The sequence below is a fragment of the Orycteropus afer genome, unplaced genomic scaffold (assembly GCF_000298275.1).
Source record: "Orycteropus afer afer isolate SDZICR_OR568_19922 unplaced genomic scaffold, OryAfe1.0 scaffold00233, whole genome shotgun sequence".
In the NCBI taxonomy this organism is placed as follows: domain Eukaryota; kingdom Metazoa; phylum Chordata; class Mammalia; order Tubulidentata; family Orycteropodidae; genus Orycteropus; species Orycteropus afer.
Window position 1 is genome coordinate 4,525,981 of NW_006921820.1, and position 14,377 is coordinate 4,540,357.

A 14,377-nucleotide genomic window follows, 5' to 3' on the forward strand; every position below is an offset into this window, starting at 1 on the left:
ATTTAAACAAACACAGTCATAATAAAATTTTAAAATGCTAAGGATGCAGCCCTGCAGACCCCAAGGCTGTCATGGAGCTGATCTTGGATACAGATGCTTCCTCAACTCCTAGATCTTGGGAGGTGTGGCCAGACACTGTCCCTCTTCATTGGAAGTTCTTCTGAAGGGGGAAGATGAAAGTATATGAATTACCAAGATGGGGCATGGAATGGTTGGTGTGGGAGTCCATTCTCTGAGGGTCCTGAGGCCAAGCCTCTTCCCTACGGGATCGGAGTTGAGGTGATCTAGAACTCCTCTTGAAGGTACCTGTGCCCTGCAGTGGCATCTGGCTGCTGGTCTGAGCCATGTCCTAGAGGGGACTCATCAGGAGGAGGCCTGCTCTGAAGGGGGCAATCTCAAGGCCAGGATAATAGTTGGTGTGGACTGGAGGAGACTTCAGGATTGAGGCCTGGGAGTGGCATAACATGGGTCAGGCCCATGATCACCTGCACCCTTATGCCTTCTACTCCAAGGCAGGCAGACGTGCCTGGACATATCCACCCCTCCCCATTCCCTTTGATCTCAGGGCTGCCTGGGTCATAGAGGAAGGGCAAGCTGTTTCCATGGGGCAGGCTCCACAAGACCCCAGAGCATCAGCCTCGACCACCTGGAATCTTCCCAGTTCCTGTGCTCAGTCTGGTCCAGGCTTCTCTAGGGATCAGAGACTCAGGTTTGGCCCTGAGCTGACCTGAGATAAACTGCCGTGGGCTATGAGTAAGGGCCACAGACAGGCTTCTGGCCATCTATACCAGGTAGCCTGGAGAGGAGCCCAGTGCCCCATTCTGCCTCTGCTTCTCCACTCCTGGGCCTTGAGCCCACCTTTGCAGGTCTTAAATGAGACCAACAAAGGCCAGGTATGAGCCTAAAGGTGCTAGGGTTCCATCTTGGGTGTGACCGGCATGGGAGCATCTTGTGACTATTTTAGCATAATAATCACAATTGTGGATTATGTTAATTAAGCAAATCTCTTTGTCAGTGCTATGCCAAGTAGTTTTTATAGCATGTGCCTAAGGCATTTGACTGCTAACCAGAGGTTGGTGGTTCAAACCCACCAGCCACTCCATAGAAGGAAAACAGGCAATCTACTTCCATAAAGATTACCGCCTTGGAAACCTAATGGGGCATCGCTGAGGCGGAATCGACTCAGTTACGGGTTTGTTTTTTTTTTGGTTTATCTTATTTTCGCTGTTGTTGTGTGCCACTGAGTTGATTCCAACTCAGAGTGACCCCATAGGAGAGAGTAGAACTACCCCATAAGGTGTCCTAGGCTGTAAATCTTTATGGGAGCAGATCAGTAGGTCTTTTCTCCCACGAGTGGCTGGTAGGTTTGAACTGCCAGCCTTTCTTTAGCAGCCAAGCACTTAACCATTGTGCCACCAAGGCTCCTTTAATCCTCACAATAACCCTATAAAAGATGGGAGCCACTATTATTCCCACTTTTTAAATAAGAAAACAGAAGTTCAGAGAGGTTAATAACTGGTCCAGAATCACAGACTTTGTGCCATCCTCCCTCCCATGTGCATGTGGTTTCTTGGGTTCAGGGGAGAAAGTCCAGACTGGCTTTGCTACATGGTGGCTATGTGACCTTGGGCAAGCCAGTTCACCTCTCTGAGCCTTATCTACTTTATCTATAAATTTGGTCTATAGTCTTCACTTTACAGGCTATTGTGAGGCTCCAATAAGATGATGTACATGAAAGCATGTGTTAAACTTGAAGGTATTAGACATGCACCGTGACCAATGTGACCCCAAACCAACTTTCTGGTGGCTTCCAGGGCAGCAATCTCTGAGTGCAGTGGGGAAAGAGGCTTCTCCCATCCAACTGGGAGCCAGCCCTGGGTCACACACACTCCTTTGCTTTGTTGCCTATGACAGCTTGAGGTCAGAAGGCGGCTGTGACTTGATTCACAGGCCCTCTCACAGATCAGGCACATTATGTTGGTGGCACTGCAAGGACATCACTCCTTGGAGTCCTCCTTGCCATACATTTCAATGAAGGCAGATTTATAACTGGCCAGGGCCCTTGGGAGGGGTCTCTGTTCCTCACATGGAGGCCCCAGGAAGCCTGACCAGCAGGCCTGACACCACCCACTACCCTGGCCAGAGGAGAGGTTATCCAGACCCAGCAATAAGAAGATGAGACAAGTCTGGACAATATTGGGTGGGTTTTGGATGCATGCTCTGCAGTGAAGGAAACTCCTCAGCCCATGGCAAGGTTGGAGCCCTAAAAAGCTGACTATGCCAGAGTGGAAAATAGGTGGGCTGTGGCTAGCTCTCCCCAGCCCAGGCCTGAGAGCAAGAAGGTCCAGTTCCCTCTGTCAACCCCTACAAAACTCAGGCACCAATTGCCTGAGGCCTGTCACCAATAGGACCCTCATTCAGGAGTTCCCCTTAGATGGGCAGCTGGGGCTGAGACAGGAGTGGTTGCCACCCAGGTATAGATACACCTAACTCTGAGGAAGACATCCAGTCCTACCTCAGATAAAAGCAAGGTCATTCCCAGACCTACAATAGATGGGAAAAAGACACCAGCAGAATAGTCCATATGGGACTTCCTACAGAGGAAGAAATTGAGGCACAGAGCCAGGGAGCTCTGAGAAAGCCCAGGGTAAGGAACAATCCACTTCTGGGAGATTCCCCATCCACTTTGGCTATACAAGATTGTGTATGGCCATTGGAAGGAAGGTGGGGCAATCTACTTCCGTAGTGATACTGCCTCAGCAACCCAAGGAGAGGTCACTATGAGTCGGTTCTGACTCAACGGCACATAACAACAACAATGTCCATTCAATAGTTTTCTGGCCCACCCCCTGGTTACTTGTCCCAAATAGGGCCATGATGCAAGGGTGTCCTGGAAAATGGGGCAGTGTGTTTTGACATGGATATACATTCTAGAAGGAGTCTGAGTGTTGTAAACAGTTAAGGTGTTTGGCTGCTAACCAAAAGGCTGGAGGTTTTAGTCCACCCAAAGGTGCCTCAGAAGAAAGACCTGGCAATCTACTTCTGAAAAATCACCCCTTGAAAACTCCAGGGAGCACAGTTCTATTCCAACACGTGGGGTCACCATGAGTCAGGATCAACTCAGTAGCAACTTTTTTTTTTTAGTTGTTACTTACATTATATAAGACTCATTGCTGTAAGTAATTCTGACTCATATTGACCCTCAGATGGATCTTGACTGAAAGCAAAGAATACCTGAAAGATGTTTACTTGTGTTTTATTGACTATGCAAAGACATTTGACTCTGTGGATCATAACAAATTATGGATAACATTATGAAGAATGGAAATTCCAGAATACGTAATTGTGCTCATGAGGAAACTGTACATAGATGAGGAGGCTGTCTTTAAAACAGAATAAGGAGATACTATATGGTTTAAAAGGAGCTCTGGTAGCTAAGGCATTTGACTGTTAACCAGAAGGCTGGTGGTTCAAACCCACCAGCCACTCCTCAGAAGGAAGGTTGTTGGTCAATCTACTTCCGTAGTGATACTGCCTCAGAAACCTAAGGAGGGGTTGCTATGAGTCCGGTAGATTCAACAGCACATAACAACAACAACAACATGTGGTTTAAAATCAGGAAGGGCATCAGGACTATATCCTTTCACCATACTTAATCAGTCTGTATGCTGAGCAAATAATCCGAGGAGCTGGACTATGTGAAGAAGAATGGGGCATCAAGATTGGAGGAAGATTCATTAATAACATGCTATATACAGATGATACAACCTTGCTTTGCTGAAAGTGAAGACTTAAAGCACGCACTGATGAATATTAAAGCCTATAAAGACTCCATTCTATAAATGGAGAAAAGATTGAAGTTGTCAAAGATTTCATTTTACTTGGATCCACAATCAACACCCATGGAAGCAGCAGTCAAGAAATCAGACATTGTATTGCCCTGGGCAAATCTGCTGCAAAAAACCTTTAAAGTATTGAAGAGCAAAGATGTAACTTTGAAGACTAAGATGTTCCTAACCCAAGCCATAGTGTTTTCAATTGCCTCGTATGCATGTGACAGCTGGACAATGAATGCATAAGGAAGACCAAAGAAGAGTTGATGACTTTGAATTGTGCTGGAGAAGAATATTAAAAATACCATGGACTGCCAGAAGAATGAATAAATCTGTCATGGAAGAAGTACAGCTGGAATGCTTGCTCCTTGGAAATGAGAATGACCAGACTTCGTCTGATCTACTTTGATCATGTTGTCAGAAGGGGCCATTCCCTGGTAATGGAGGGTCAATGAAAAAGAAGAAGACCCCCAATAAGATGGATTGATACAGTGGCTGTAACAATGGGCTCAGGTATGGCAAGGATTGTGAAGATGGTACACAACTGAGCAGTGATTTGTTCTGTTGCACATAGAGTCTCTATGAGTTGGAGTTGACTCGAAGGCACTCTAACAATAGCAACAACATATTGACCCTATACCATGGGTAGAACTGACCCATAGGATTCCCAAGGCTGAAATCTTTATGGAAACAGATTGCCACATCTTTCTGCTGGTGGGTTTGAACCACCAAGTTTTTGGTTAACATCTGAGCACTTAACCACAGCATAATCCTGACTCCTTTTACACACTATATAAAAGCTACTATTTATGGAATAAGGAGCTCTGGTGTCATAGTGCCTAAGGCATTTGACTGCTAACCAGAAGATTGGCAGTTCAGACCTACCAACTGCCCCATGGAAGGAAGATGGGCAATCTACTTCCTCAAAGATTTACCTCCTTGGAAACCTAAAGGAGGTCACTATGAGTTGGAATCAACTTGATGTCAGTGAGTTTGGTTTTTTTAAAATTTTATTTATGAAATGCCTTCTATGTACTGTGTTAGGCACTTCACATAAATTAGCTTACCCTCCAGAGTAGCTGTGACTATCACTATTTTAAAAATGAAAAAAACTGAGAGGTTTAGTGTCCTGCCCCAGATAGCCCAGCTCACAAGTGGCAGAAACAGGATGTGAATCTAGACTTCACCATGCTGCCTACATTCCTAGCTTTGAAAGACCTGGAACCCATGCAAAGTAGAGATGTTGCAGAGCATCCCCAAACCTGAATGAGTCAGGCCAGTGGTGTTCACCAGGACTGGGGCCTGTCTCTTCCTCACACAACCCACTTGCCCTGGGAAGCATTAATCCATACTCCCAGTGCCCACCCCCTGGTTTCCCTGGGCTAGTGGCCAAGAGACCAGCAGAAATACAGCCTGAAATTCTAAATGTCCTTTTTCCCTTCTCATATCTCTGGCAGAGCCAGAAAGACTGGCCTGCCCTCAGCTCAATAAAAGACCAAGCTCTTGTTGTCTGGGCTTAACTGAGCCTACTTGGGGTCTGGAGTAATTGCAAAGCTTCTGGTAGGAGGAAGGATTTGAAATGGATCTTCATTTAAAATCAAAGGAGAACTTAGACACCTATAAGTGGGAATGGGGAGCATTTCTACATGAACAAAGACGGCTGGGGCATCCACATGATGGGCAGTACAATAACCCACCCACTGCCATTGAGTTGATTCCGACTCATAGCAACCCCTATTGGGTTTGTGAGGTGGTAAATCTTTATGGAAATAAACTGCCCCGTCTTCCTTCTGCAGAGTGGCTGGTGGGTTTGAACCTCCAACCTTCTAGTTAGCAGTCAAATGGCTTAGGCACTGCACTACCAGAGTTCCTTTGGCCTTGTTAAAACCAAGGAAGCATGTTGGTCTGTAATGGGAAAGATTAGTGCACTTTTAGCAAAGGACTTCAGAATCCCCAAAGCCACCCTCACAGCCACACCATCCTCTTGAGTGTGGGGGAAAGAATTGGCTTCCTGACTAGCCTGAGACTGGGACAGCAGATTTAAGATAGCTCAGTAACACGTAATCCAATAGAGACCATCGTGATAGGGACCCACATTAGTGACTAGATTAGAACAGCACGTAATTAGCACATTGGCAAGTAAAATAGATATACTAAAGCCCTTGAAAATAGTTTCATTATATATATAGGTTAAACATCCTTCCTGGTATGTGTTCTCAGTGAACTTTTCTTTCCTCCATGGAGCAGGCAGGCAGTGGGACACTGGAGTGCATCATCCTGGTTACACGTGAGCTAGCTGGGATCTTGATGAGACCTGACTCTGCCCACCTGCCTGCCCCAAACCCTGACTACAGAGAAGAGCACAGCTGCCACCCCCACTCTACCTGTCCCCCTACTATGCCAGCCAAGGAGACTCAGGGGTCTTGGTGGGTGACCTCAGGACATGCTGTCCACAGCCTAGGCCTTACACCTGATCAGATCTGACTCCCTGCCAGGAACACTCAGGCTCACACACCTGCCTGAGGCTCTCAGGTTCCTGTTCAGGCTGCTCGCTCTCCTCCTGTCCCCGCTGGGAGGTGCAGAGCTTAGGAGCTTCCTGCTGCTGCCCACAAACACTGGTGCAGCCCCACCTGAGTGTCCTTCCACAGAAACCCAGTCTCCAGGTCCTAGCTCACCTTCTCTCCACCCCCAAGAAACCAGGGTGGGATGGGATGGGAGGGGTCAATTCAAGGCAGAGAAACTGTGGAAAGAGGCCTGAGGAGCTCTCGCTTTTGTGAGGTTTCCTTGACTCATTCTGACCAGTGGTAGGGCATCCCCAGAATATCCCAGGAAGGATGGAGAACTTTTCCTGAGCCAAATACCAGATTGATTGTGCCAGGTTTCACATAGGAGGCAGCAATGGCTGTGTCTGCTATGGAGAAGTGGGAAGGGGTAGTGACCCAGGAGTACCAGGAGAGCGGTAGAACCCTGGAGCCAACAATCTTGGCACTGTCTTTCCCTTTTACCCCTAGAGACTGGGCAGGGGACAGTGTTAGGGAGTGTGAAGGGTTAAATTCAGAAAACCAACCAGTAAGCAAAGATGAACCCCAGGAGTGATGAATCTGGTGCTTAGTTGGACGTGGGATGAGGGTGATCAGTCCCCAGGCTTCCGCCCAGTCCCCAGTCCCCTGTCCCCAGCCTTACCAAGCCTGGTAAAGGCAAGAGGTGAGCTTCTTTCAGGGTAGGCCCCCTAGACATGGGGTCCAGTCTTGCCCACAGCCTACAGGTCTTCCTAGTGTTCCTGACTTCCTCAAAAGAATGCCCAATACAGGGCCTTTCCCTCTGGCTTCCTTACAGAAGGTCCTGTCTCTAGCTCTCAGGCAAAGGCAGGGATTGGTGTCTAACAAGCTGCAAATAGACGGTCCTTCTGCTCCAAAGGCCAACTACCCCCTACCTCCACCCAAGCTGGTCCTACTCATTCACTGATTCCCTTGAGAGTTATTTCTTTTCCTTTCATCCAGAAGTTTGCAAATTGGTCCCCTGCACACCCGTTTTGCTTCCCACACATAGTATTAAAAAAAAGAAGATTTTATATAAAAATCCAGACTTCAGGTTTCTTGTGAAAAATCCATAGATGTGACAACACTGGACTGGTATTCCCACCAGTAGCTGAGCAGCAGGAATCATGTAGGGGAAAGAGACACTTACCAGCCCCTCCCCTCCCAGACTCCCTGGTGGCTTTTGTTCATCTCCATTGGCATCTGCAAGTGTTGATTGTTGTTTGCTGTTGAGTCAATTCCAATTCACTGTGATCTCAAATGTGTGGAGTAGAAAATTCTCCACAGGATTTTTAAGTCTGTGACCTTGCAGAGGCAAATCACTAGGCTTTACTTCCAAGGCACCTATCTCTAAGTGGGTTTGAAACACCAATCTTTTGTTTAGTAGTCCAGTGCTTAACCATTTGGGCCACTCAGGGACTCCTTCATGTGATTCCTCTACTGATACAACCTGCCTCAAATTCACCTTTCATCACATCATCTCTTCCTTTCTGCCAACTCACAGGGATCCAGTAAGACAAGGTAGAACTACTCCATAGAGTTTCTAAGGCTGTAATCTTTATGAAAGTAGATTGCCACATCTTTCTCCCACAGAGTGGCTAGTGTGTTCGAACCACCAACCTTTAAGTCAGCAGCCAAGCACTTAGCCACTACACCACTAGGAATCCTTTTTCTGCCTCTGAAAACCCCCAAAATAAAAATCCATTGCCAATGAGTCAATTTCAACTCATAATGACCATACTTTGGGTCCTGCTCCTGGTCTGCCTTCAATACTGCATTGAGATTTCTTTTCCTTCCAGGGCTGTCTCCTCCAGTGGATTGCAAGCTCCTTGAGCACGGGGCCTGGCACATAATCTGTCCTCCATGGGTATATATTGAATGAATCTGTCTGAGGCCCTCCATAGCCCTCCTTTGCCTACAGGGCCTAAAGTCCTCTTCAGACTTGAGGTGCCATGATTCTCCTAAAGTCTTTCCAAAAGGGAGGGAGTGTGATTCTGGGTCTTGAAGTAGTGAAGGGAGAAGAAGGGTACACTGCTTGAACTTCCTGCTTCTTGAAGCATTCAAACTGCTGAAAGTTCCAAAGCACTCACCCAATTTTGTTTTTCTTCTTCTCCTCCTCCTCCTCCTTTCTTCTTTCTTCTTCTTCTTCTTAATTCAGAGCATCCAACAGGGCTGAGGGATGAATTCATACTTTTTAATAAAGGAACCTACAAATCAAATAATGCTTGTAGCTATCTCGTCAATCTGCTGGCTCTCAGCCACAGAGATAACTCACTCACCAAGTAACTGCCACGATTCAAGCACTACGTGGGACATTGTGAGATGCCAGCTAAGTGAGTTTTAGCTTAATCAAGTCCTTTTGTCCCATGAGGTTGGTATATTCTGAAGGTCCAGTGGAGCTTCAGACATTAGGGCTAGTTAAAGGCATTAGCATCCCCACACTCCGCACTGCTAGTGACCTTGGGAAGCTGCCCTAGCCGCCCATCCAGGACACCCTGCTGATGAGCTCTGTACCCTCTGCCCGCCCTGCCCCACCCCAGCCCTGCTAGAACTCTCCTCACTGAAGGAATACCCACTGAGGGTGTTGCAGGCACCTTCAGGAATGCACTTTGTGTTGTGTCCCATGTGAATGGCCCCCTAAGCTCAACTCCCCAGAGAACACCACCAGAACCACAGCTCATACAGTTGTGTAACGTGGAAGCTTTGGTGCCTGCACAGGACGTCAGGGACTCATGGCCCAGACTCAGAGCTGAAACCACTAAGGACCTCTTTGTACTCCATCCTTCTAAGCTCCAGCTGGCCTAGGGTACTGTACTCCATAGACTGGCCCAGAAAGGATACCATATGGAATGGAGTAGGGGGGGAGAGGCAGGGTCAGCTAGTGAAAGGATCCCTGACCTGTCCACAGATTGGTCCCAAGAGGCACCATCTGGAAGGTCAGGTGGAAGAGAGCAGGATCCAGGGCAGCCCAGGGTCTTCATGCTCATAATCACTGACGCCTACGGCCAGACTCAGAAGGTCCCTGCACCCTCGCCCAGGCGGTAGGCAGGCCTAGTCAGGAGGAGGCTGCTGACCCAAGTGACACTGTGCCAGGTCCCAGGAGCCGGAGATATTTGAATTCAGGCTCCACCTCCTATCTGTTTTGTAACTTTGCACAAGTTACTTAACCTCTTGGAGCTTCATTTCCTTAAGGATAGAAAACAAGACTCTCTCAACAATTTGTGAAGGCTCAAAAACAAAATGTACATAAAGCCTCACGTCTGGGGTCTGGCAAAACGTGTGCCAACCAGGTATGCTTCCTTCCCTCCCGAGGGCTCTCTGCCTCGCAGTCACACTCGCACAGGAAATGCCCTGAATTCAGGAGCAAAGTCCCAATAGGACTGTGGCTGCTCTGGGGTCAGTTTACAAAGGTCTAGACAAGGATAGAACTTGCCCCTTAAGTCATCAAAGAGACAGAACAGGAAGGTGAAGCCACAGCAGAGCATCCCAGACAGCTTTCCTTGAAGTGGGGCTACCTGAATCAGGGTGTTTTCAGGATTTTTCACAAGATGCCCATTGGGAAAGTTTTGCCTCCTCCATTCTGTCAATGATCACATATGGTAACAAAGGGAATCCTTCCCTTGTCCTCTGGATATTTGTAGGCACAAGAGAGATGCTACTGGAAATCTGCATGGGGTCAGGGTTGGAGTACTCTATCCAGGTAGGCCCTGGAGCTGGAAGGGAAAAGTAAGGAGGTGGGGTACAGAGGGCAGTGCAGAGGCTCTGGCATAAGGGAGATGTTGATCTCATCTTTGATTGCCTTGGACCCATTTGCCATCAGAAGACAAAGGGTCTGGTTCTGCCTAGTGCCCTATCTGACGTGCACATTCTGTCACCTCCATCCACAGTGCTGCCTGTGCCATGCTGGTGGTGCCCGTGAGGGATAGGCCCAGCATGCCCTGCTTGCCCCCAGGCTTCCTCAGCTCTCTTCTTGCTAAGTAAGACCCCATTTGGATGTGGCCCTGAAAGGTCCTGGAGTCTGATCTATCTCCTGGAGGGCCAGAATACGCCAAGCTCCAAGTTGTCATTGCATTCCCTGCCCACAAACCGAACACCATCTGGTTGTCAGGGAGCCCTAGTTTTGTAATGAGAGCCCCTTGTTCATGGAAAAGGGAGCTTAATGTTCAGGAACTCACCTTCCTCTCCTCCTCCACCTCTCCTTCTCTCCAGGCTTCATCAGGCACTAAGCAAGCATTGTCAGGTCATCCTTCATGGGAGGCTGACACCTCTCTGCTTTTTTAAGATGTAGCTTCTAGGCTGCAGACATAGCAGAGAAGGGCCGAGTAGAGTGAATCACTCTTTCACCTGATTGCCCTGGTGATCAGTGCTTCATAGGATGGCTGGATGAGATAAGGGCTCAGCTCTGGGACAAGCCTAGTCTGCAATAAAGGTGAAGGCTCAGGAGAGCCTAACAATTGAGACTCAATCTGAGGACTCAGTGTATGTCGAGGGTCAGTGCTCAGTCTGTGATCTGAGTCAGGGCTCAGTGTGTGATAGGAGTCAGGGCTCAGTGTGAGACCTGGGTCAGGGCTCAGTGTGTGTCCAGGGTCAGGGCTTGGTCTGTGACCCAAGGCTCCATGTGAGCTGAGTTGAGTCAGGGCTCAGTATGTGACTAGGATCAGGACTTACTGTGTGATGGGTAGAGCTCATTGTGTGACCAGGGTCAGAGCTCAGTCTGGTTTAGGATTTTGTTTAGTCTTTCCTTACAGTTAGGTCTCCTAACTGATCTCCCTGACTCAGCTCCCCAATCTCTGGTTTAAACTAATTTTCACATATAAAATGAAAAATAACTCATGTCAATCTCCTGCCTTAAAACCTTCTATGGGGAGAAAAAAAATTAATGGTCCCTCATGACGTTTAAGATCAACTTGTAGAAATTTACCAGGACATTTAAGACCCTTCACAATCTGGTCTCTGCTGGTCAATGCAGCTGGTGCTTAAGGCATATAGACTACTTGCAGTTCCCTGAAGGGCCTGGCTTCTTCATGCCTTCCTGTTCTTCAAGGCCATTTCCTCTCATGGAACTGACTTGTCCATCCTTAGTATTGTGCCGTAGTCAGAAACTCAAGCTCTGAATTCAAGCAAAGCTCATTTCAAACCCTGGCTCCACCACTTCCTTGCTGTAGGATTTTGGGTAAGTGATTTAGCCTCATCTGAACAGAGGGCAGATACAACATCTGTGCGTAGGCTGTTGTGAGGTTTTCGTAATGAGCCTATAGACAGGTTTTAACACATATTACTTATTTTAATCATTAATTATTCCCCAGTGTGTTTGATATGTTTGATAGACACTCAGCAGCCAATTCCTACCTCCTTCTTGTGGCCTTACAGAATTGCAGAGGTTGGAAAGCTAAAAATGATGTTTCCCAGACTCCTTCACAACTGTTGTTGTTGTTAGCTGCTAATGAGTCGATTTTGACTCAGGGCAACTCCATGTGTTACAGAGTAAAACTGTAATCTTGGCTCTTAATGGAAGCAGGTTACCAGGCCTTTCTTCCATCGCACTGATGGGTGGGTTGGAACCACCAACCTTTAGATCAGCAGTCAAGAGCAAATAATTTATGCCACCAGGGACCCCCCCCATATGTGAATTGTTGTTGTTGTTGTTATGTGCCGTCAAGTCGGCCCCGACTCATAGCGACCCCTCCTTGGGTTTCCAAGGCAGTATCACTACGGAAGTAGGATTGCCCAACCTTCCTTCCGAGGAGTGGCTGGTGGGTTTGAATTAGGTTCCAGCAATTCAATTGCACCTTTACCAGATCTGGCAGGCAGATTTGGGGCCATCTGCTGCTGCTCTTGGCTGTTTTTGGAAATGCAGCAGCATTTCAGTGATGTCTTCGGACTCATGGGTGTGAAGGGGTAGCAACAGTAGATTTTTGATTCCTGGATCAGATTATGATAGCATGTTCTTGAACCCTAAGATTCCAGTGACTTTTACTTATCGTTCCCCCACTGCCCTTGTATTAGTTTCCTTTTGCTGCTGTAACAAATTACCACACATTTATTTTCTTAGAGTTCTGGTAATCAGAAGTCCGAAAACCTTTTCACTGGGCTAACATCAAGATGTCAGCAGATCACTGTTCCTTCTGGAGGCTTGAGGGAAGAATCTGCTTCCTTGTCTATTTTTCCCAGCTTCTACTCCCGTAGTGATACCACCTAGGAAACCCAAGGAGGGGTCGCTATGAGTCACATCCAACTAGATGGCAGTGAGTTTGTTTTTTTTTTTGGTTTAGAGGCCACCTGCATTCCTTACCTCAGGGCCCCCTCCTCCTTCATCAGGCCAAATCTCCCTCTCTCTCCGACCTGCTTCTATCAGCCTATCTCCTTCATTTTCTGACACTGCTTTTCTGTCTCCCACTTATAAGGACCCTCATGGGGCCTACCCTGATAATCCAGGATAATCTTCCCATCTCAAGATTTTAAATTTAATCACACCTACAAAATCCCTTTTGCCATATAAGGTAGCATAGTCACAGGTTCCAGGAATTAGGATGTGGACATCTTTGGGAGGACCATTTTTCAGCCTACCACAACACATTTCTGATTGTAACCAAGAGTGTAATTACCTGATGGCAATGTACATTCTGTGGTATCTGCTCCTTCAGCAACTCCACCAATTTTGTAAACACCCAATCCCCTGTATTTAAACCCCTTTCTGCTTAAAATACAGTCACTTCCTGTTTCCCGCACCCACCTATGACTGATATACCAAGTCTCCTTCTAGACTCAACTGACATCACCACCTCTGGAAAGCCTTCTTGATTCTTCCAGGGTTCCTTGCTTCCTCCTCTGGTCCCTAAGCTCCTCCAAGATCAAGTATGCATTAGCATGCTTTCTCTATTGGATCATGACCTCTCCATCCAAGAACAGCACATAAGAAAGGCTGCATCAAGAAATGAACTAAAGGCCATTGCCCTGAGAGCAGGTTTCTGTGAGTAAAACCTTGGATGCCTGCAGAGGCAGATTGACCTGCAAAGGAATGGGATCAGCCAGAGTAGAGTTGGGGCTGCCTGGGCAATCAGGGATTGGCCTGGGATAAAGAAGCCTTCTTAACCTCACTTTTTAAATCACATGGGCTGAGAGGAAAAGCAAAAGGTATTTTCAGATCCAAAAGCAAGTCAGCACTGAATAGATGTGAAGTAGTACATTCTTCAGCCCTAGGGCTACTTCCCAGCCTGGGGCTTCTGGCCCTGAATCCAGATTGCAGAAGCAATGACATGTAACAGAAGAGACAGCCCTCAATACACAGGAGAGTGTAGAGGGTTAAATTCAGAGAACAACCAATGAACAGAGGATGAGTCTCCCTTGACTGAGGGCATGGGAGGCAACAAGCAAAATTATGTCCTTGGTCCACGGCAGACCTTGACTCTGCCAAAGCAGGCACAGGACACAGGTCTGGCCCCAGAACTCAGAAGGGCATTCTCACACTTAGGTGTCAGTGGAGCAAGGAACCTACTCCTTAAAGAAGACAGATGCATGTAACAAATCCAAGCAAAGTTTGCATGACATCTTAGGTGATGTGGACATGTGGATGACATGTGATAGGTCTACAAGAGGCCACCTCCACTAGGCAAGAACTAGGGAGCCTAGAATTGGGAAATCCAAAGGGCCTGCCCTGCCTGTGGTTAATGCACTCTGACATCAGAATGATCCTCTGCCCTTCCTGGGCCTCAGTCTCCTCCATCTATATAATGGGAGCAATAGACTCTTACTGTCTCAAGAAAATAAAGAAACCAAGAAAAAGCTGGGCAAAATAAGGGGTTAGGGAGGGCAGCAGAGGGAGACAGATTTTAGGCGCTGGCAGAAAAGAGGTTCCAGCTAGGAGGGGAGGCTGGGAGATAGACACCTCAACATGTCACTAATGAGGTCCCGCCAGGGCTAGGCATGAGCTTGGAGAACTGACCCTCCTCCATCCTGACACTCAGCACACTTCAAATTAATAATTAAAATGCTTCTTGTCAGATTCCA